Here is a 22386-nt window from a genome sequence, read left to right as displayed (position 1 = left end):
ACATAGTTGTTTTGAGCAGGTTTTCAGAACCCTGAAGCTGACGCCTTCTGGACCTGCAGCCTTGTTCTGGTTTAGTTTCTCCAGTTGTGGAGGACCTGGCTGCTGGAGACAGACAGGCTAGAGGTGGAGGCAGAAAAGGTCTCAGTAGACTGATATGAAGTAGAGGTGTGGCAGGAAAGCTGTGGCCTCGTGGAGGGTGTGTGCTCGGTTGGGTGTGGATGCAGGGGGTGAACTGAACCTATTAAAGAACATGTTCAACTAATTAGTTCTGTCCAGACTCCCATTAGGCTGATCCCCTTTTAGCCAGTGATCTTTCTCATTCCTGACCACACAACCCTCTGGGATGTGTTCATACTTCCATGTCTCGGTGAAGCACATGAGCATTATCTGTATTGTTTCTGAGATGACCTCGAGCTTGTGCACTTTGTTTGCTAGCGACCTCATGTTACCATTCAGAACGATTCAAAGACACTGATTGAATCTCCTTTGTTTCTCTCTCTGCTTTGCTCCTGCTCTTCATCCTCTTCGCGTCCTCTTGAGCTCCTTTGGAATTTGGTTTTTATTTAGTTAATTGTCTTGGTTTTGGATAGCTTAATCAGTTGATCCTTGTGATAAACAACCCGTCTGTTGCCATGGAAACTCTTTTAAGAGTGCAAAGTACACAGAGAACTGTGCAGCCTTCAAACCAGCATAAAGAAAATCTTCTTGAAAAATTAACTTTGCAATGACTGCCTTGATTAAAAAGTGTGTAGGAAAATGATTATGGTTGGATGATTTGCTGATGTCATGAGATGGATTCAAAAGAGGAAGTTTTTGAGGTGCTGTTTATGATAAAAGCAAACAAACAGAACAATTGTCAGGTAAAAACAAAGGTGTGTGCGTGTGTGTGTTGTAGGGCACATTGATCTTGCTGGTTGTGTTGTGTTGATGATTAATCACCAAGAGAAAGAGACAGAATGAGCTCCATGGCTTGGTAGATTACAGATGAGTTGGTTTCAGGAGCTGAAGTGGTTCTCATGATTAGTACTTCACAAGTACCAGTTCCCCCCTCGGGTCCAGAACAAAGAAACATCAGAAAATAGTTGCAAAAAACAGATGCCAGTTCATTGATTACCTTCTGTTGTGCTGATTAAATCAGCAAAGGAGCAGAGACAAAGTGAGGTCAAGTTAAAAACTGACCGCACCACAATGCTTTTAATGTTTTATGTAAAGCACTTTGAGTTGTCATGTTGTGCAGTACATAGAAACCTGCCTTGCCATATTTGTAGCGCGGCTTTAGGATCTCTTCTAAATTCTCTAAACCATTCACACACACTCATCCAGCTCTACTCACACACTGTTTTCAGTATGCAGGTTGTGGTGATGAGGGATTCAGTGTATCATCTGAGGAAGAAGACTTCTCTGCCAGTTGTAATGAGGTTTTTGTGTTCTGTCATCTCGATGTCCATGACTTGAATATTTTATTTGATACTTTTATTTTATCAACAGTTGCAGATTAAAGAAAAAATCAACATCTGTTTATCTGTATTAGGGTAATTGGAGATAATTGCTGGAATTTGGCTTACTTCTGCTATACTGTATTGAGCTGTTTTTACAGGGAACAAACACATAACTTGGAAACCAGATGAATCAGACTTGTACTTCAATATCTGTGGCTTAATGAAATTTTAATCCTGTTAAAGCATTTCTGAACTTTTTTCTCAGGAGTTTTCCCTAACGCTGGTTAATCCAGCATCATCTTCATCCCGTCTCTTCTCTGAGCGCTCCCCAGTCACTAAAAGTCAGTCTGATGCTGACTCACGATCATACCTTGAAATACATGATTTAGAATAAATGCAATGAGGATATTTAACATTTAATATTTTCAATGAGGATAACATCTCCAAAGTAAATGTTCAGTGTGGTCGGTCAAAAGATACAGGAAAAGTTCCCGGCAGGTTTTACAAGATATCCTAGATCTGAATCCTGGCAAAATTCTGGAAACTATCATGCAGAACAGGAAAAAGGTTGGATTCATTTGAGGAATAAAGATTTAAAGGTGTAACAAACACCACAGCAAAGCAAAGACACTGGATTCATCATCAATACATCTAGGAATCTAATAGAGTATCCATGTAAAATGGATATAGAACTAGAGCATAGGCTGGAAATCACAATGTGGGTGGAAATGAGCTGCTTGGCAGAGGTCTGCGCTCCCAGTGCTTTTCGGATCTTTCTTGTTTTCTTGCCTTCTTTCTCGTCCACCAGTACACAGATTCCACCCTGCCCACTTCACCCACAGCAAAAGCCTCCTCTGATCTATGCATAAACTATTATTCTATTTTATTCTACAGTCATTCAGCAGTTGCTTCTATCCAAGGGAACTTACATATGAGAGTGAGAACACACACACACACTCATACACCAACAGGCCCATTGGGGGCAACTTGGGATTCAATGTCTTGCCAAGGGCACTTCGGCAAATCGTCAGGCGGAAGCCTGGAATCGATCTTTCCAGTTGAAAGACGACAACTCTTCCTTCTGAGTTACAGCTGCCCACTATTAGACAGCAGAGTGTCTTATTGGCTGGTTATGTTCAGCACTTTGCTTCAGCTGTAGTTGTTTTAAGGACTTTAAATAAAATTGAAGTGAGTTTTGTCAATATGTGCGTTTCCATTACACCTAAAATTGCGCGAACAGTTAATATTGCAATAAAAAAAAAAAAAAAAAACACTAGTGTAAACACCTACATTTAAAAAAAAAAATTAAATAAATAAATAAAATTGTTAAAATGTTTTTACACTGTCATGAGGAGGTTTTTCAGACATTTTTATGTAGAATGTATCACAAAAGTGTAATTGAAACACTTTTTTTTCATGTACGTGTCCCCGGACTGGACATTTGGGGGTGGTGACCAGTTAATTTCTGGTAAAGTTGGGACGGTGTGTAACAAACAGCTAATTTCAGAATTTTGGGAAACAAAATGGGGACAAAAGCTTCAAAAGCCGTTGTAAATGATCACCTCGTAATTTTTGAGAGGAACAAAATTTTACGAGACTTGAAGCTAATGCGCTAAACACCGTTGAATGGAAACACCTGCAAATCGCAATTGTTGTTAGTCGACACTTACAAATATCACTTTTACTTTTTGAAAAAAATGTAATGGAAACCCAGCTAGTGACGTTATCATGATTTAAAAAAAAAACAAAAAAAACTAAACACTTAGAGCTTCATTTAGAAGAGACCTGAACTCTTTTTTTTTTTTTTTTTTTTTTTTTTCTTTTTTTTTTTTCTGAAGGCAAATGACCAATTTCTTAATAAAAATAACTATATTTAACCGTGTGTGTGCTTGTTTAAAGAAAAAAACCTGGATACATTTTATTGTTTGGGTTATAATAACAAAAGTAACTGTAAAGAAACAAAGGCCATTTCATTGGAAAGGTGCCATTTCAGTCCATTTACTCTAAACTTAAATTGCATAAAAAATGTTAAATGTATTTTGCAGCGTGTCTTGCACATCATTGTCACTGAAAATGAAAGATAAATAATCAAAATAATAAATGACATTCAGCTTATGGACTTGTCCTTGTCCTAGGACGGTATCGCAGGGCTGGTCCTGGTCAGTCCTGGTAAGGGTTCTGCTGGGTGGTACTGGTGGTCTTCAGGCTTGTGGAGAGCTGGCTCTCCAAATGCTTTACATCAAATATTAAAAACAATTTTATATATATAAAAAAAAGTATAAAAATATCAAATGAAAGATACTTCTTTATTTACTAACATTTTGTAAATAGAAATAATTTAGTTATTGCTAACTGACCTGAACCAGAAGAAAAGAAATCTAATTCATTTGAGATGATAAAAAACCAAAAAAAACAGGTTTATATGTTTTTGTTTTTTTCTTCTTTCTCCTGCTGTGTATGAAAATTCCTTTCTGTGTGAAGGTCAAATCCAGGCCTTGAATCAGAACATCAAGGACATAAGTTATGCTTCTGCATGTTGATTTACTCTCCGTTACCATCTTTTCTATTTCCATCCAGCTGATCTGTGTAACCATAACATATCCAACCATTCATCCTTCAGTGGGGCGCCTGCTGAGGTCATTTCCTCTATCAGTCCATGTGGGTCTGTACACATCTCCTTTAGCTGTCATGTTGGCCGAGTTCCCATAATCCTTCACGCTTGTGAGCTTGTGTTGACTGTTTCCACCCATATCATCATCTCCGTTTGGCTTGCTGCATTCCTGTTTTTATTTTATTCTTGAAAAGCAAAAAGTCCAGCTTCTCTGCTGTTTTCTGTGCTGCAGAGGACATGGGCGGACTGGACGGAGAATACAGCGCTTCTCTTCTGCTTTGTCTCCATTCATTAAAAACAAGAATTGTCTTTTATACATAGTGTACGGGCATCTTGGATGGACCTGTTGTTCCTTGTCTGTAGCGTGACCGTTTAGAGATAAATGGCACGTAAATGCTCAGTTTGTGAATCCGGTCACTTTGAGGTAACATAATGCCAAGACAAAGTCAACGTTGACACATCAGTGGATGTTCAGTTCATTATCAGCTGTGTGGGACTGTAGGTGTGTCTGCTGCCAGATTTTCCATCTCGAGCTGCTTTTAGTCCAAACATCTTTCTGATGAAGGTGATCTTGTTGATGCATCATGATGTAGAGTCGGACTGCAGTGCCTTTATCTTTTGCCAATGATGTGACTGGAGAGAGATCTACAACCCAGTGAAGTTGGAATGTTTTGCACAGCATAAATAAAAACACAATACAATGATTTGCCAATCCTTATGGAACCTATAATCAATCAAAGATAAGATATTTATTGTTCAGATTGGAAAAGCAAAAATTTTTTTTTAGTTAATATTCAGTCTAGTACCGGCACTCTTTCACTATGAAGCAACTCTGCTGGAGCACCTGCAGAATGTGGCTTCGCAATGTCTTGCTGAAATAAGCAGCAACGTCCATGAAAAAGACGTCTCTTAGATGCATCATTTGTTGCTCCAAAACCTGTACGAACCTTTCGGCATTCATGGTGCTTTCACAGATGTGCAGGTTACCCTCTATCTATACTATCATACATGCAGGCTTCTGAACTCTGCACTGACAACAGTCCAGCTAGTTCTGCTCCTCTTTGGCCTGAAGGACACCATGTCACCAGATCACAGCAGACTTGTCCATTTTGCGAAGGTCCGTCTGAGATCAGCTCGGGTCCAGAGAAGCCTGCAGTGTTTCTGGGTGTTGCTGGTATCTGGCTTTGGGCTTTGCATGGCAGAGTATTAACTTGTAGCCGTAGCGGCTAACTGTGTTCGCTGACGATCTGAACTCTTCCACAGTGTTGTCGGGTTTTTAATTCAGCGCCGCCTGATGGATCAAAGGTCACGGGCTTTAATGTTGCATTTTTGTGCTGTCTCTTACGTACAGAGATTTCTTGAGATTCTCGAACTGTTTTGATGATATTATGTGCCGTAGATGATGAAATTCCTTCAATTGTATGTTGAGAAATGTTGTTCTTTAACTGCTGGACTATTTGCTCATGCAATTGTTCATAAAATGGTGAACTTCACCCCTTTGTTGCTTGTTAATGAATGAGCCTTTCAGCAATGTTTTTTTTCATAACCAGTTGTGACACCAAACAGGTTCCTTTGAGCATTCTTCAACTCTCCCGGTCTTTTGTTGCCCCAGTCCCAGCTTGTTAAAATTCATCACTTTTATCAATAAAAATCTTTTCTTTGTCATCCATACAGTTGAATATAGGCTAGATGTGATTTGCAAATCATTGTATTTTGTTTGTTTTACACAATGCCCCGATTTCACTGGAATTGAAGTATTAAAATATGAACCACAATGTCTTATGTTCAATAACCATCCCAGTTTTACCTGTAGAGGGTCCAGGCCTGTTCCAGTCCATTAAAGGAAGTTTTTCTATTTTTGTTTGTGTTATTAATTTTGGTCTCATGTTCTTTTTTTTCTCATTGTATTTCAAGAAGGAAAAAAAAGTTAAAAATGGAAAGTCCGACATTTTACTTTTTCATGAGAAATATCAGCTTACCTTGAATTTGATGGCAGCATCATGACTCAGACGAGTCAGTTGTGTCTGCTGATTGATTCCTTTACACATTTTCGACTATTTTACAGATGTCAGGTCAGTTCAGTTTGTCTGCATTTCAAACAGGAACGCGTTGAAGTCACTGAACAGACGATGGGTAAACCGTCTGGTGGAGGTTGAAGTGTAATCCACTTCTCTGATGCACATGAGGGGTATTTCAAATGCCGCTTTCTTTCATTTCTGTCTTAAGACCCAGACAGTCTGTAACCTGGCAAGCCAGACTCTCTCGCTGTACCAGCGTAGAGTCTGGGGACTCACCTGCATCAACGGATTTCTAGGGCGGGACAAACAAGCGCGGAGTAAACCAATCAGAAAAATGGCGGACGTGACATCAGTAAAGCGACAGCCTACAAAGTCCGGGAGTGTTCTGCAGAGCGAACGCAACAGAAGAAAATAAACATGGCGTGCAGTACAGAAGACATAAATGACCTGTGTCGTTTTTGCTGTAAAAACCTGAGGCTACATGGAGTTATTGGCAACTTGCTGTTGCTTATTGAACCTAATTGTAAGTCAGAAGCTCATATTTTGAAATGACTAAAAGAAACAAACTCCCGCTACGTCTGTGCGCCATCTCGAATGTTTTGAAGAATACGTGGGGACGCAAGGCAAGAGTCTGTTCAGATCAACCAATCAGGGCGGCCGGTTTGTTTAAGACTGATACGAATCTCCGTGAAGGGGAGGGACTCCAGACTGAGTCGCTCTGATTTGAATATATAGAGCACTCCAGTCTGCTGCAAGGCTAGACTATCTGCTCTGCAGCCAGTCTGTAGTTAGGAGAATTGTGTGTGTGTGTGTGTGTGTGTGTGTGTGTGTGTGTGTGTGTGTGTGTGTGTGTGTGTGTGTGTGTGTAATAAATGCAAATATTTTAACCCACAAAATGGAAAAAAAAAAAAAGAAAAATAATCTGAATTCAGCTGTAAAATGAATCCATTGAGCACATCAGTGTCTTTCCTCCTCCGTGATGAGAACTGGTCATTTCCAGCAGAGATCTTTATGTCCGGCAGCTTCAGGGAAAGAATTCCTTCCTCCTTCTGCTCCTCTTCAGCTTCACATTACAACAGAGCCAAACTTTTAACTTGTATCTTTGTGGTTTGCAGTTTCTCCTTTACTTGCAGCTTCTTGATGTGGTTTCACCCTCTTTACTCTTTTTAACCAAAGCTAACGTTCTTTTCATTTTCTTTCCCCTCCTTCCACCACCTCTTGCAGTGTTTGTGCATTTGGTCTGTCGGTGTTTGTTGTTTTCCTGTTTGTGCAAACCGACTCCACAACATTCCTCCCCCCTCCGGAGAATTTCTGCGTGCCTTTGAACGCCCCTCTGCATTCTCACCACAACATACGATTAGTCCTCCCACATCCAAACACGACACATGAGAGGACTCGCCACGAGCCACAAACACAAACCAAACGTGCACACCGAAAATACACGCTCCCTTATGTTGTCTGAAGGGATGCCCACTGGTTTGTTAACTGGTTAATTCTGCAGCTGACTGACCTTTAGGCAACTATCTCTCTACTTTTCTCTGAGGTTCCTCCCTCTTCCTTATCTTTTCTTTCCAGGAGGGATTTTCCACCTCCAGCTCAAACCCTCTTCTGTCATTTGCCCTCATATTGTTGGTTATTGTTCATGTTTCTTCTAATTCTTAAGTTTTTATAGTGAGAACAAAATAAATAAGTGTGTTTTCAGTTAAATTGATCAACTTTTGACTAGATGTGTGGGTAATTTGTAGGGCGTGGAACATTGAATTGAAAAATCGAATATTGAGATGTTTTGCTTCACAATTAAATTTTTTTTTTTTTTTTTTGTTAAAAAAATCCATTTTTTTTTCTTTAAATATATAGAATAATCCATCATAAAATTTTTTTGTCATTTTTATTGTTTTTATTGATCTTTTCACTTGTCTTCTTGGGCTTTATAGCAGCAGAATGATGGTCTGACTGCTGCGCTGATTTTTCCTAATTCAAATCAAGAAAAATGACGATCAATAAAGTTTTGTTCATTTTTTTTATTTTTTATTTTAGTCTACAAATTCAGCAATATCAAGAAATCACAAGAATCACAATTTAAATTGAATCAGCACCCCAAAAAAATCAGAATGGGATAGGAATCGGGACATATCGTCACAGCCCTAGTAATGTGGTTGTAATATTGAGCAGTAGTAAAAATGGCTCATGCAGGTTTATTTCCACACATTTTTAATAATAATTGTCCCATAAAAATTTGCTGTAGTAAACTTTAAAGTGCCACCTCGGTGCTGAGGAGAGGTTACAAATCACACTGGAGCTCTTCCCAAATCTAGCAGTCTTTAAAAAGGTCTGAAGGAGATTAAAATCTTTTCTGTGGAATCAGGTTTTGATCTTTTTGTGAATCAGCTGCACAGCAGCGTGTTTGAGAGCAGCTGGTTCACAGCATGATGATGAGGCATTTAATAGAAATAAAATACTATAATTAAGTTTCTTTGAAATGGTGAGAGGAGGATCTTTTGTGAGAAATGAGGAATTCTTAAATTATTAACTATTTCCATTAAACCAGAGAATGATGTGGACTCAACCTGCAGTAAGCGGTTAGGGATGTGGGAACTGGTTTAAAACTATTTAACCAACATCTGGAGCATTCCCAACCTAACTGCTTACCAAAATGTGCAAATACTAGCTTCATATTTTAATTTAAACCTTTTATTCAGCAGGTTGACACTGCATTCTGTCAACAGATTGTATTTCCTCAGTATGGCCAGAATCAGCTGATTAACAATGCAGTGTTCCTGAAAACAATAAAGGTTATTCAAAGTTACACAGTATTCAGTCCTCAGCTTCAGGATCAACTTTTCCAGAATAATAAACCAGGAGCAGAAAATTTTCTTGCACCTTGAAGTCGACCTTCAGCATTTGGACACAAACGCCTCCTTCACTCTGTTCGTCACAACTTATTGCAACTGGACAGGAAGTTTCCTTCTTATCTCGGAGTCGTGTGTTTGAGCGGAGAAAGTTACATTGAGGGGAATATTTCTGTCATTTCCGAATGGATCCCATCCTCTTATTCCACTGCTTAACTGTTTCTCATGTTAATGTATTCCTGTGGATGTACTGCAGCGCTGCACGAAGCGAAAGCCTGGAGCTTTGGTTTAGAGTTTGGAAAGATGAGATGTGACACAAATTTATTTATTAACTTACCTTTTTTCTTTTTCTTTATTTTCAATACTTTTACTACATAAATATTTTATACTTAAAAGTGACAATAATCATCAAGTTTTAAAGATTTTAGTCAATACTTCAGCTTTGAAATATCAGCTTCTATACAAATAGACTGATGGGGATCCATTCTTTCCTTCTCACTTCCTGAGGTTGAACCCATTTGTTGGGTTTCTGTTTTGTCTGTCTGCCTTTTGAGAATTAATCACAAGTTTGCGGATGAATTTAGACCTGAGGGGTTTACAGGTATCTGATCTAAAATTTCCTTTCGATGAACTCTAAGACACCATCTTGTGACGAGATGCTTCAGTGGGCTGGAAAATGTGAAGATTGTGACCAAACAACTTCCGAGAAGTGTTTATACTATTCCTTTTTCTTGGAGGTGGATCTGGGATGAAACATTTAAACCCAGAAAAGTACTTCTGTGATGTATTTATCGGGCTCATGCTGTGAGCTTCACACAGCTCGTCCTTGTGGAAGTTGCTCTGTGAAAGCCTGAAACCTTCCCTGAATCTTAACTGCTGCATTGTCTCTGCATCGACACAGCATCCACATTAGATGTCTCAACCTGAAATGAGAAATTGTGTGTACAGTGATTGGCAGAACTGAAGTATAACCTCTGAATATACTAAAAAAAATCACAAAGAAACCCTCATAAAGGTTCTGAATAGAGGTGCGTCGGATCAGTATTGCATCAGCTGAAGGCAGAGACAGTATTTGCTCTCATTGAATTGTCCTCTGAGGGATGACTTGTGAGTTGTTTGTAGCCCTACTTTTGTGCCCATGCTGCCCAGAGCAGAAGGAGTGGGACCAGTTCTGGGTTCTGCTGTTGAAATGGCACCGACAGGGCGGCGGCATGTCGATGCCGTTCTCTGTCCTCAGTTTCACGTAGCAAAGGTGCATTATGTCAGACTGAAGGCTTTTGTGCTGGTTGGATTGCAGAGCCACCTGATGCCACCCAGAGCGACCCGGTTACGATTTCCAACAAAAGACCTGAATGAAAAGGTCATTTTGTTTGACTTGGCTCTAAAGTTGCAGAACAAGGAGTGGAGAAAAATGACAAAAGAACAACAAAGCTGAGATTCACCTTGCTGCTCTCTTTTCCTATTTCCATTTATCATTTCTTCCACACTTCCAGACATGAAGTTAAGAGATCGAATAAATCTTGACTTCAGTCCATATTTACACACTCCTTCAAACTGTCCTAAACTCTTACACACTTATCTTCACACTCCGATGGATCCACTGTGGTCTTCAGTGTTTTACTTCAGCGACTATCAGATTTTTTAGTTATGCATTTCTTTAGTTTTTCTGTTTTTTGCTGGAAAATTTGGAAACAGCCTTCTTAAGTCCGGACACTGATTGGACGGACGGAAAGTAGAACACTCGCACAGAAAAGAGGGACAACACAGGACCTGTAGAGGTCAGATCAACATAACAATGTGGATTTTCATCTTTGGAAACTGAGCTGGATCTTAGAAGATTCTGAAGTTGATCCGGTTCTGACTGAGCTGCAGAACCAAACCGGAGGGGCGGGGGGGGGGGGGGGGACTGGTGGCTAAATGCAGAGATTTTCCAGTGTTTTACCGGACAGATGAGAAGAGCTGCAGTGATGATCACACCGGTCCACACATGGATTTTCTTCTCACATCTCAGGTCCACATGGTAAAAAGACTCTTTATTTAGTTTTATTTTCAGATGATGACTAGACACATAAAGAACTACATTTTTCATCTATAAACTTGGCACCAAAAGTAATGAAATTTGTGTTTGGTAGATTATTTGTCCCCATTATTAACATGAACTGGTGTTGCATTTTACTTTGCTGGAAAGCCAGATTGGTCATCTTTACAACGAGGCAGAACTTGTGAGGGTCATGCTTCTGTGGAACAAGTAACATGGTTAAACATGGGGGTAGTGACCCTAGAAAAACATGCCACAATCCCCTGCAATATTCTCCTGTGCATTTTTGTTTTGACATTCAAATGCTGCCAGGTGCGTGTCAGTCACAGGTGTATCGCTGCTACCTGACTGATGGACAGACATGTCAGAATAAGATTGTTTTCCCAGAATCTGGTACCTAACTCCATCCTCCAGGATGCCAGCCCTCTCTCCCACAGACTGAGCGTACTGCCAGAATTTGGGAGTAAAGAGAATAAAATCACCTGCTGTGAGTCCAGACCTTCGCTCAACACTTATGGGATCAGACTGGTTGTGCTGCATGTTAGGGACAAACCAAGCGGAAACCTCCGGCAGTTAAGTCAAGCCTATGCGGAAGTGAAGAAAACTGCAGTTCCCCCCTTCATCCACTAGGGGCTCCTTAACAAAACGAATCCTCATAGACTCCCATGTTAAAAAGGACGACTTCACAGCAGAAATAAACATGTTTACAGCCTGGTTCAAAAATCCATTTTAGGTTTAATAGGTCAAGTTTACCTTCATGACAACTGTGGAGGGAGGGAATTGTTTCTAACTCGCCCTTTTAAAAGTAATTTAATCTCGAAATTCGGCATATTTAGGGGTGTGTCCTTTTGATTGACAGGTACCCGATCTCCCGTTTCAAGTAAGAAGAAGGTAGAACAACCGCGGTTTTTAGCTGGTTAACAACGTGACTTAGCTTTCAGAAACCGACGGTTGACATCATGGAGGCTCAGTCCATCTATTGATATACAGTCTATGGGACAAACACAACCTACAGCGACTCCTGGTTGAGGACAGCTAAATGTGACCAGACGTTGACCAGCACAAAGAGGAGAACCAGCTGTAGTAGCTGTGTATGGTCACGACAGTGTAGAATCAATAAACCTAAAAAATGACACATAAATGCTGGGGTTTTTTTTTTCCTTCCTACCAATCCAGAAAGTCAGAACCAAAGTGAAAAATAAGTAATATTGTAGGGGATTGTGAACGTTTTCTGGGGGGAACTATCCCCATGTTTAGCTGTGTTGCTCATTACACAAAATCATGATCCTTACAAATAATACCTCAATGTGAAGGTGACAAATCAGGCTTTCCAACGCTGTAAAAGGAGGTGTTTTTTACTTGGGGAAAGTAATTAAGCAATCATGCATTATCTTACTTTATATGCAGTTTAGTTACTTAACTTGTTTTACCACATCTTGTTGGTGTAGGTAACACAATTAGTTATTTAACACCAGGATTTCCTTTTGGAAACAGACAAACTCCACGTAGTTGCAGTGAACACCGGTTTGAGGCATTTAAATACGTGTTATGTGATTCAGAATGCTGCTCTGTCTCTTTTGCAGAGTTAAAAGTCAAAGCCGCTTACGAGAAGTCACTTCTTGAAACATTAAAACTAATTATTAAAACAAAATAAAAAGCAGTTTTTTTAACCTTCTATGAGAAACTCAAACCCAGCCAATTAAAAGTTAGATACAAAACATGGATTTCCATTAATATTAGATAAAAGTAACCCAAATAACAGACTAAAAGGAAGCATAAGGAGAAATTGTTTGATTTCCAGAGGGATGGTCCCATGCAGACTGGGTACCGCACGGTCTTTTATTCATAAATATGCAACATCTGATACAACCATCAAGGTTTTAATTCATCAGGAGGGCTTCAGATGGAACACCTCAAATACCCAGACTGTTGACTGTGACGATCTATTGCATATTACAGATGCAAAGTAAAGAGAATTGTTTCACACTTTTAGAGGAGAGATCGTTGCTTTGCAATGAAAAGGGTGCAGAAAAGAAAGCCAAGGCATTGAATGTTCCTAGAGATACAGCTGGAAGAATTGTTTGGTATCAGTTTGGAGTTTGCTGTGGCTGCACTACCTGAATGGGGTGGAGGGAGGAAGTTATCAATGGCAACCAGATTCCTGAGGAGGCACGTGTTCAGAAACCGTTTGTGGAAAGATGTGGTGACAGCAGGACAGCAGGTTTCAGTTTCCACAGAAGTATATTATATTTATAATATCTTGAGGTGATATTCAGTCCCACTTCACCTCCAAACATGCTGTGTATTTTGGTCTCATGTGACTGGACTTTGTTGTCCCAGTAAATATAGTTGGGCAAACTCTAAACCAGCTTAAACATGTCTTTTCTTCAGTAATGGAGTCTTGTGTGGTGAGCATGCAAGCTATTCTGCTTGAGTACGTTGTTAGCGTTATCTTTGAAACACTTGTAGCTGATATTTCCAAGTATTTCTGAAACTCCATGGACAGCTCTTCTAAGAATTCTTTAACTCCTGCTTGACATCTTGGTGGAGCACCTGGCTGTCAGGAGTTTATGGTGAAATGATGTTTTTTCTACTTCCAGCTTATGGCGTCGCTCCCCGGAACGTTTAGAAAGTCTGCTGCCAGTATGTTTTGCTATGTGAAGGTTGCGAAGGTCTTGAGAGCCCTCTTTGCTTTTACCCATCATGAGGCATTTCTTGTGTGACACCTTGGCGATGAAAAGCCTTTTTAGTGGCCATCAGTTGGGACTGAACCAGATATATTGATATAATTTGCACTGAGCTGCCGGATAGCTTTCTAATTGCTGATTGATCCGAGCCATTTGGCACCTTTCATTCCTTTTTCATTGCTCGTTCCATTTTATTACACATAACTTGATGAATGGACATTACGGTTTGATTTTCTTGCATTTGTGCATTGCATTATTTGTTACTGACATCTTTGCTTCAGAACAATCTCACTGTCCTCTTATTGCTCTATTTACATGTTTTATATGTCTTTTGGTTTTTACTTCCTTCCCTGTATTGTAATCTTATTTGTACTTTGACTTTGTGTTTCCTGAAAGGTGGCTATAAATAAAATGTATTTTTTTGGTGAAAATGTCACATCAATAGCACGTTTAGAAATATATTTACTGTGTTCAATTGCTCTACATACTATAGTTGCATTCATTATAAGAAGCCATGAATTACAATACAACATATAATATAATCAGACCATGCAGTAATAATAGATACAGTATGTGATAATTAAAACAGAAGTACCAATATATGATGATAATGATAATAATGATAGCAGCAGTTATAACAAAAGAAAATTTAATCACCATGCATACTATAGTCTCGTTGTTTTGACAAAACTTGAATTAAGTTTTATTTTATTTTATTTCATTTCATTTCATTTTACATGTTCATTTTTCTGCCATTACTCCTTTCATGTAGAGAATAAGTTTCCCCTCCTGGGCACGCAGTAAATCCATCCCCACTTTGTTTTTGGATAAGTTGCCAAATGAAGCTCAGCCACAGAATGAGATGGTGAGATCAGCCTCCTCTTTGGTCCACCCAGCTCTGCAGTGTCTCCATCTCTGTGCTCCCACTGTAGCAGAAATATCTCCCCACTTTATTTTTTACTGCAGGTGGGTGTTTTTGCTCTTTGTAAGTATGGCAGCTCCAGCGCTGAGCCCCTGCACTGCTGCACCGTTTCTGCTGTCAGGCTGATAAATCTGCATCTATAGCTGCCCCCCCCCCCCCCCCCCCCCCCCCCCCTGTCGCCCCATCCTTCCCTAGAACATGTATATGATTGTTATAGATTGTTATAAAGTATGTGAGAGCTGTGAAAATGAGGCTGGGGGGGATGCTGGAGCTCCATTTTCATGTTAATATGACATTTCTCCATCCTCCCTGTTTCATCCTCAGTCTGTCTGTGAGTGTATATGTGTGTGTGGTGGCTTTTCCTCCAAGCTCCTGCTGCCAGCATTGGGAGCTCACACTCATTGATCTTCCTCTAATAAGTTAGCCTCAGTCTCTGCAGTTCTGCACCCCCCACCCTCCCTCTTCTTCTGTGGTGGCAGAGGAAAACCTGTTGGGGTTTAGCTCCTGTAAAGGTGTGCATGTGAGAGCTGTGAGTGCACCAGCAGCCACCTGAGACACACACACACACGCGCACACACACACACACACATACATACATACTAGTATTTTTCTAAAGCAGTAACTGTCTGATGCATTGTGGGATTGTGCTGCAGTTCACACCATGATATTGTCACCATGGCGGCAGCTCGCTGATGATGCAACACTGAACACACACAGATATGAATGTGGACATTGGTCACTATATATTCTCCTGTAACGGTGCATCAGGTGAGATTAATCTGTATTAATATCTCACCGTTTCTACCTTCACACAGACTGAGGTCAGCCTGGTGGGTTAAACTATAACATGATGAATACACACACACACACACACACACACACACACACACACACACACACTGTGGTGATAAGAGTCATTAAAGAAGCATGTATAGTGATTAAAAATAGTTGGCATGTTGTCAGGAAAGGAGCGTCGTCCAGGTCTGAGCATGTGTAGAAAGTCTGGATCACTCACATGACTTCAATTCAACTTTATTTATATAGCATCAAATCATGGCAATGCCATCTCAAGATGCTTTACAGACAGAAAAAAAAAAACATAATGAAAGCCAATTCGTAACAGCCTGTATAAGGAAACCAACAGATTGAGTTGGAGGGTCCAACTCAATCTCCCATCCTCAGCAAGCACAAGGCGACAGTGGGAAGGAAAAAACTCCCTTTTAACAGGAAGGAAACCTCCGGCAGAACCCGGCTGAAGGACAGGCAGCCATCTGCCTCTGCTGTGTGGGGGGAAGAGGACAGAAAGACAACAGACAACAGGACTTGTCAAACTGTCTGACGGGATGAGGAGAATTCAGGAGCAAATTTTAGACCAAAACGTCCCTTTCAACAATTATTTCCTCCTTTCTTCCTTTTCTTTTTATTTATTTCTTAATTTTTATCTATTTTATTTAGCTGTTTTTTGCTTTAGTTAAATAAAATGTTACATATTTTTGAGCATAAAACATAAAATTTCTGCCAGCAGTCTGCAGGCTCAGATGTTCCGGCAGGACTCAGAACGTATGTTTCCAGGGCAAACTCTGCAGCTTTGCTTCACTCGCTTGAGTTAAACCTTCCTGAATGATCAGCATTCAAACTCCACGTTTTATTGCTTCATTTCTGTTTTTCACTGTGTTATCTAATATGTCTTGTTAACAATAAAGATAAGGAAATACTTGTGCATTAAACAGTGACAGCCATACAAGGGTGTTACTTATCAGAGATCAGAATGAAGTTGCGTCAGACTGATGGCCAGTCATGACTTCGGTCGTCTGGACTAAAATTAGAACAAGAATCAGATTATTATGTATTGAATCATAAGTAGATGTTGTCATTTCCCTCTGGGAGCTGTGAAAAAAGGAAACATCATGAGCTGCTGTCATGTGAGGGTTCATATTCTTCGCTCCTCTTTACTGGAAAAGCAGAACTGGAAAACTTAAAATAAGCATTTTTCTTTTTTTCCTAAAGCGTTATTGGGTTAAGCGTGACAGACTTGTGGTACATGTTGGAATCCACAGCCCTTATTTCAAACATTTTAATGGCGGAAAACATCATCACGTCCACCTTGCTAGTACAACGTTGGACCCCTTTTCCTTCAGAACTGCCTTCATTCATAGATCCAACAAGGTGGAAACGTTCCTCAGAGATTTTGCTCCATGTTTACGTGAAGCATCACACAGTTGCTGCACATCATGATGAGAATCTCCCGTTCCACCACATCCCAAAGCTGCTCTGCTGGACTGAGATCTGGTGACTGTGGAGCCGTTGGAGGACAGTGAACTCATCATCATGGTGGAGATGATGTGAGCTTTGTGACATGGTGCATCATCCTGCTGGAAGTTTCCATCAGAAGATGCTGCACTGTGCTCAGAAAGGGATGGACATGGTCTTTTATTGTATTGTGTGGTGTGTTGATGGATGTTATTCTGCGTATCTTGGTTGGAACCAGTGTTTATCTGACTTCCTGTTACTTTTCTAACATCTCCAACATGTATACTACGCTCAAAGTCACTCAAATCCCCGTTTTCCTCATCCTGATGCTCAGTTTGAACTTCACAAAGCTGTCTTCACCATGTCTACATGGCTACATGTATGGAGGTGCGGCCATGTGATTGGCTGATTAGATGCTGCTGTTAACAAACAGTCGAACAGGTGGAGATAATAAAATGTACGGTGAGTGTGTACACATGAAATTAGCAAAGTATAAAAGACAAATGTGCTAAAATAGCTTTATTTTCTCTGTAAAAGACATGTTAGCCTTCTGTTTTAATGTATTTTTATCTAGTTTTACTCTGTCAGCCTTTATTCTTCTGAAACAGGCGTGACACTGAAAGTAATACACATTCCGTTGCATAGCAACATTACCTTCTTCTTGAAGCATCACTGCCCTGCAAAACTGTGGTTTTTTACAGTCAACAGATTTCCAGTTTGTCAGGATGTGACTGGAAGCAGGAAGATATTTCCAGGAATGTAACTACTTATTAGCTATACGAACAAACTGTTGATATACAAGTACGTGCACACCTGTACAACAGCAAGTCACCTTGACCATGTTTACATGACTAAATAAATGTGTTTATTAGCATCTGGAACATGTGGGGCTGATAAAGTATTGCAGAAGTATATTTATACTTTACAATCGGGAGTTGTTAAGGTTTCTATTTGTATAACAAAGTTAATTTATAAACGCAAGTCAAATTAGTTTAGACACTTAAAAGAATAATGTAGATTCACCTTCTGAATGACTCAGGTTGGATTCGTAGATTATCTTGACGCATCATCTGCCTGCAGGAGGTGAATTTCATTCATTCCTTTTAAAATAACACTATGTTGTTTAAAACTGTGGAAAAAAAACAAGCTAGAAGCTGTACATCAGCTACATTTACACAAGCTGAAGACTGCTTTACTAATCACACACACCCTGAACAGGAAAGAAAAAGACTTGTAACGAGATGAAGACAGATGTTTCAGCTGTTGTGGTGGAAAATACTCTGGTCTTACAATGAACATTTTATTATAAACTAATACAAGCACACGCTGGAGCTTGGAGAGAGAACTCTCTCTCCAGATGCTGAAGTAACACCCGATTATAAACCATGCTTAACTCCTCCTAGTTGCTGGGCAGACCACAGAAAACAATCATTCTCTCCTCCAAAGCTAAACTGAGCTCTCTAAGCATCAATCACTCACTATATTACTTTATTACCTTTAACCTTTAGACAACTGGTCAACCAAGCATCTGACAAAAACAGATGCCCTGCAGGAAACTCTTCCTGTCTCAGACTTTGTCTGCACATTCCAGACTTGATTTTCATGTCTTAGCTCCTGTTTCGTGGTTATCTGTCTGCAATAGTCGCAGTCAAATTCACTGGAAAAAGTGTGTGTATGTGTGTGTGTGCAGGTTAGGCTGCGGAGGATGCGGTTTGTAAAGTTCATTGATCGTCTCTTGTTCTGCTAGTTCATGATGTCATGTTTCTGTGCGACACCAGGAGCGCTGCAGCACTGCCTTCACAGAGAAAGGAAAATTAATTTTATGTGCAGCTTTATAACAACTCAAACATTAGAACGCAAAATGTAAATAAAAACAGAAGTGCGATGATTTGCAAATCTTATCAACACGTGTTTTATTTCATAAAGACCTTTAACCACATGTCAGATCTTGAATTTGAGACATTTGATCATTTCAAGGAGAATATTTGGAATTTGATGGCAAAAAAAGACATCCCTTAAAAGTTGCAATGGGGGCAACAAAAGACTGTAAAAGTAATCTGCACAATTCAACAGAACTGGAGGAGCATTTTAACCAGTTAGGTCTACAGGTCAGTAACATGACTGGGTATAAAAGGAGATTTCAGATGGGCAGACGTTCAGATGGGCAGACATTCAGATGGGCAGACGTTCAGATGGTCCAAAAATCCAACAGTTTCAGAAAAATGTATCATTTCAATAGATTCAGAGAATTGGGAGGAATCTCTGTGGGTTAGGGGACCAAGGTTTATTTTAAGTGGTCTGAGGCAAAGTGGGAAAACTGTTCTGTGACCAGGTGGAGGAAATGATGGAATTGTTTGTGGACAGCATGGACGGCGTGTCCTGCAGACTAAAGAGGAGAGGGAGCATCCAGCTTGTTATCAGCCTGCATCTCTGATGGGATGGGGTTGCATTAGTGCCGATGGCGTGGGCAGCTTCCACATCTGGGAAGCTCCATCAATGCTGAAAAACACGTGGAGGTTTTAGAGCAACATCTGACACATGGACATGGTCCATGTTTACTGTTCTTAATTACATCTTAGCATCTTGGTGTTTTTGGATTTGTGGTTTTATTTAATGCACACACACCTGCAGAAGTGATCCTGACATGTACCGCCATCTATGATCTTTAGAGGAGATTGGGAGATTGTTAAGTTAGCTGTGTCACACTTTCTTCAAGATTGATAGATGTCATTAACCTCAAATTAATTCTTCCACACACCCCCGTCACTGTCACAGCCTCGTGGAGGAAGTCATTAAGAAGAGATGGTACTAAGACTAATGTGAGATAATTTCTATGCAAAACATCCAGCCCGAGTCTACATTTAGTTTCAAAGGCAAAAAATGAGTCTCAGAGGGGAAGACAGGAAGAATGAGGCTGAAGAGATGCTACCGTTTGACATTTTAACACAAGGATGACCACCAATTCATACGTTAATGAAATATTATTAAACTTTTAAACTTAAACTGCTCTCCAGCTTGCAAAGAAAGGAAAAGTTTCTGTTATTCTATCTGTGTGTGAGGAGAGATTATACATCCAGGGCTTCACATCAACAACAGTCTTCTTTTCCATTATGTAAACATTTTAAAGTGATTCAGTTCATTTTATTTCCTGATTGAGCTCATAAATAACATTTTTAGTTGTTTTTTTTGCTATTTGAATGGAAGATTTTTACATCTACATATGGAGTCATAGATTTTGTGATATCCACAAAAATCGAATCACCCTGAATCGTATTGTATAAAAACTTACAAGCCAAAATAAAGTAGTAGGAGATACGTTCATTTTAACAAACAAATGGGGCATCTTGAATGCATCATTTCTGTCTTTGTAATACAGAGTTCAGATTCTACAGGATGTACCTGGAAGGAAGCATGATGTTTCCATGTCAGACTGACGTGGTGAGGGTTGCACTTTGTCATGATCACAGCTCACAACCGTGTTCAGACTGCTGTTGGGAGGTGTCATAACAAACAGAAATGTGGAAAGATGTTCTGCAAGTTTTATGTAAATAATATCTTATCAGATTTTTCATATTGTTTTGAAATTAGTAACATTGTTTTAAAAAAGTTGATCTTCTGCTTCTGGACACTTCATCCCCCAGCTGAGACCCATGGCCATTAAAAGGAGGAAAAAGGGGTATCAACATGGATCTTCTTATGTAACCAAAGATCTCAGCCATGCAGACTCGGCTTATCCACTGCTGTGGGGGAATGAGGGAGTGTGTGTGTCTGAGAGGCACATTTAAGACGAGCATTTTCCACCTGGATCATGGACTGTTAGTGGTTCATTTTGTGAATGTGTTGTGATGAACGCAGCAGGAGGGCAGCTCAACTGAACAAACACTTGTCTATCTGAGACCTGAAACCATGAAATCCTCTGCAGATGAGTTCCTGCAGCATGTGCCCGCAATCAGTTCAGCTCTCTGCAGTTCTGAGAACACTCAGCAGGTCTGAACACATCCTGTAGAACATTGTGAATATCTGTGAAATAACAATTACAGCGATGTGATGCCTGCAGCACAAACCCAAAGCATGATGGGCCCATGCCATGTGATGCCTCATCTGTCCCACTCTGTGGGCACATTCACATCAGCCTGATCCGAATCCCAGTCCGTTTGCTCGGAAAGTCCACTTCGTTTGGGGAAATGTGAATGCATCAAACAAATTCTGATTTGGACCAAAGAAATGGACTGGGTCCGCCTACAAACGCAGGTCTCGGCCTGTTTCAAACGGACCAAATACAGGAAGTGGACTACAAAAAAAGTCCCTTCCTGCATTTGGCGTCGCATTGTATTGTGGGTAAATCCATAGCGATGGCTTTAAGGGTCCTCTGCCTCGTCTGGTGTTCATACTGCGTCCGTTGTTGCAGTGGATTTCTGCAGTATACTTGCATAAGACACAATAAAAACCCAAAACAGAGATGGTTTAGTCTCCATGTTGAACTCACGTTAAAGTTTTCTTCCTCACCCAGGTCTTCTCCTCTCTTTTGCCAAATACAAGTGCAGCGCCACCTTTGGTGAGAATGGGGATATATTATTCTAATTGTTTGGCTTGTTTGACCAAAGTGCAGCATGAACACGATCTCCTCTGTTGGCATGGATACACCTCCCTACAACTGAGCCGAGTCCCCAGTCGGACCGAGTTTAGTAGACCATCCTGATGTGAATGCACCCTATGATGTTTTTAAGGAAACGAGGTCTCTGACCTCTCTGATCTATTGCTGACCACCAGTTCTGATCTGTGACCAGTTGAGGTGGGGAGTTTATTCAGGCAGGAAATTAACAGAATATTCAGTCATTTCTGTCGCAATACAAACTTTTTTCTGCTTCCTCGCTTTGGTTCTTCGCGCCTGACCACTTTTCAGTTCTTTGGCCCACATTATAGTGCAAATGAGTTCATGGTTCTCCAAAGGAACCGTGCAACCCGTGGAAGTGGACCAGGGTTTGTTTAAAGCGAACCAAACGCAGCCTGTTTGCATTAGCCCCAAGTGTCTTTGAGAAATATGAATCCAGGCTGTTCAGCAACACAAACTGGGGTCTTGTTCTTGGTGATATATTTGGTTATAGCAGCCGTTTTCTTTTTATTTAGGACGTCTTTGTTGGAAGGGATTGATTTTTCCAAGCGAAGACAGCAGAATGATTAGCTTTGCAGCTGCTTTGTTGGACGTTTTCTTTGGTGTGAGTGGAATTGTTGCCATGTTGGGTTTGAGAAATTTTTCATCTTGCAGAGACGTTGAAACAAATTTGTGATTCATATGTGTGTGTTTTACTGCATATTTGGAAGATTACCAAGTTTTGTTGAAAATCTTCATTGAGAAAACTGAACCACGGCCAGATGTTGGATCCAGTGCTGTTTTTCCTCTAAACCAAGTCATACGTGTCACGTTCAGCTTCCATCTCTTAGCGCTAGCCTGATGCACATACTTACCAAAACTGGCGCCATGCTTCGTTCCTGTCCCTCCTGATGCTACAACACAAGGAGAGTTTTCTGGCTGGGTGAGGACTGTCTGCAGTGAAAGAGGAGATAAGAGAAA

The 22386-nt window shown here is 40.3% G+C and overlaps 1 protein-coding gene across 2 annotated transcripts in view; it reads left to right on the top strand.

Annotated features, from left to right (window-relative positions):
• LOC306760045 (chloride channel protein 2-like) overlaps window positions 1–22386 on the top strand; it is a 170267-nt gene that overhangs the window by 8371 nt on the left and 139510 nt on the right. The window lies entirely within an intron of this gene.

Source organism: Telmatherina bonti (assembly GCF_933228915.1).
Source record: "Telmatherina bonti genome assembly, chromosome: 9".
NCBI lineage: Eukaryota > Metazoa > Chordata > Actinopteri > Atheriniformes > Telmatherinidae > Telmatherina > Telmatherina bonti.
Note: the sequence above shows the minus strand (reverse complement) of the source record. Positions and strands in the feature narration are given on the sequence as shown.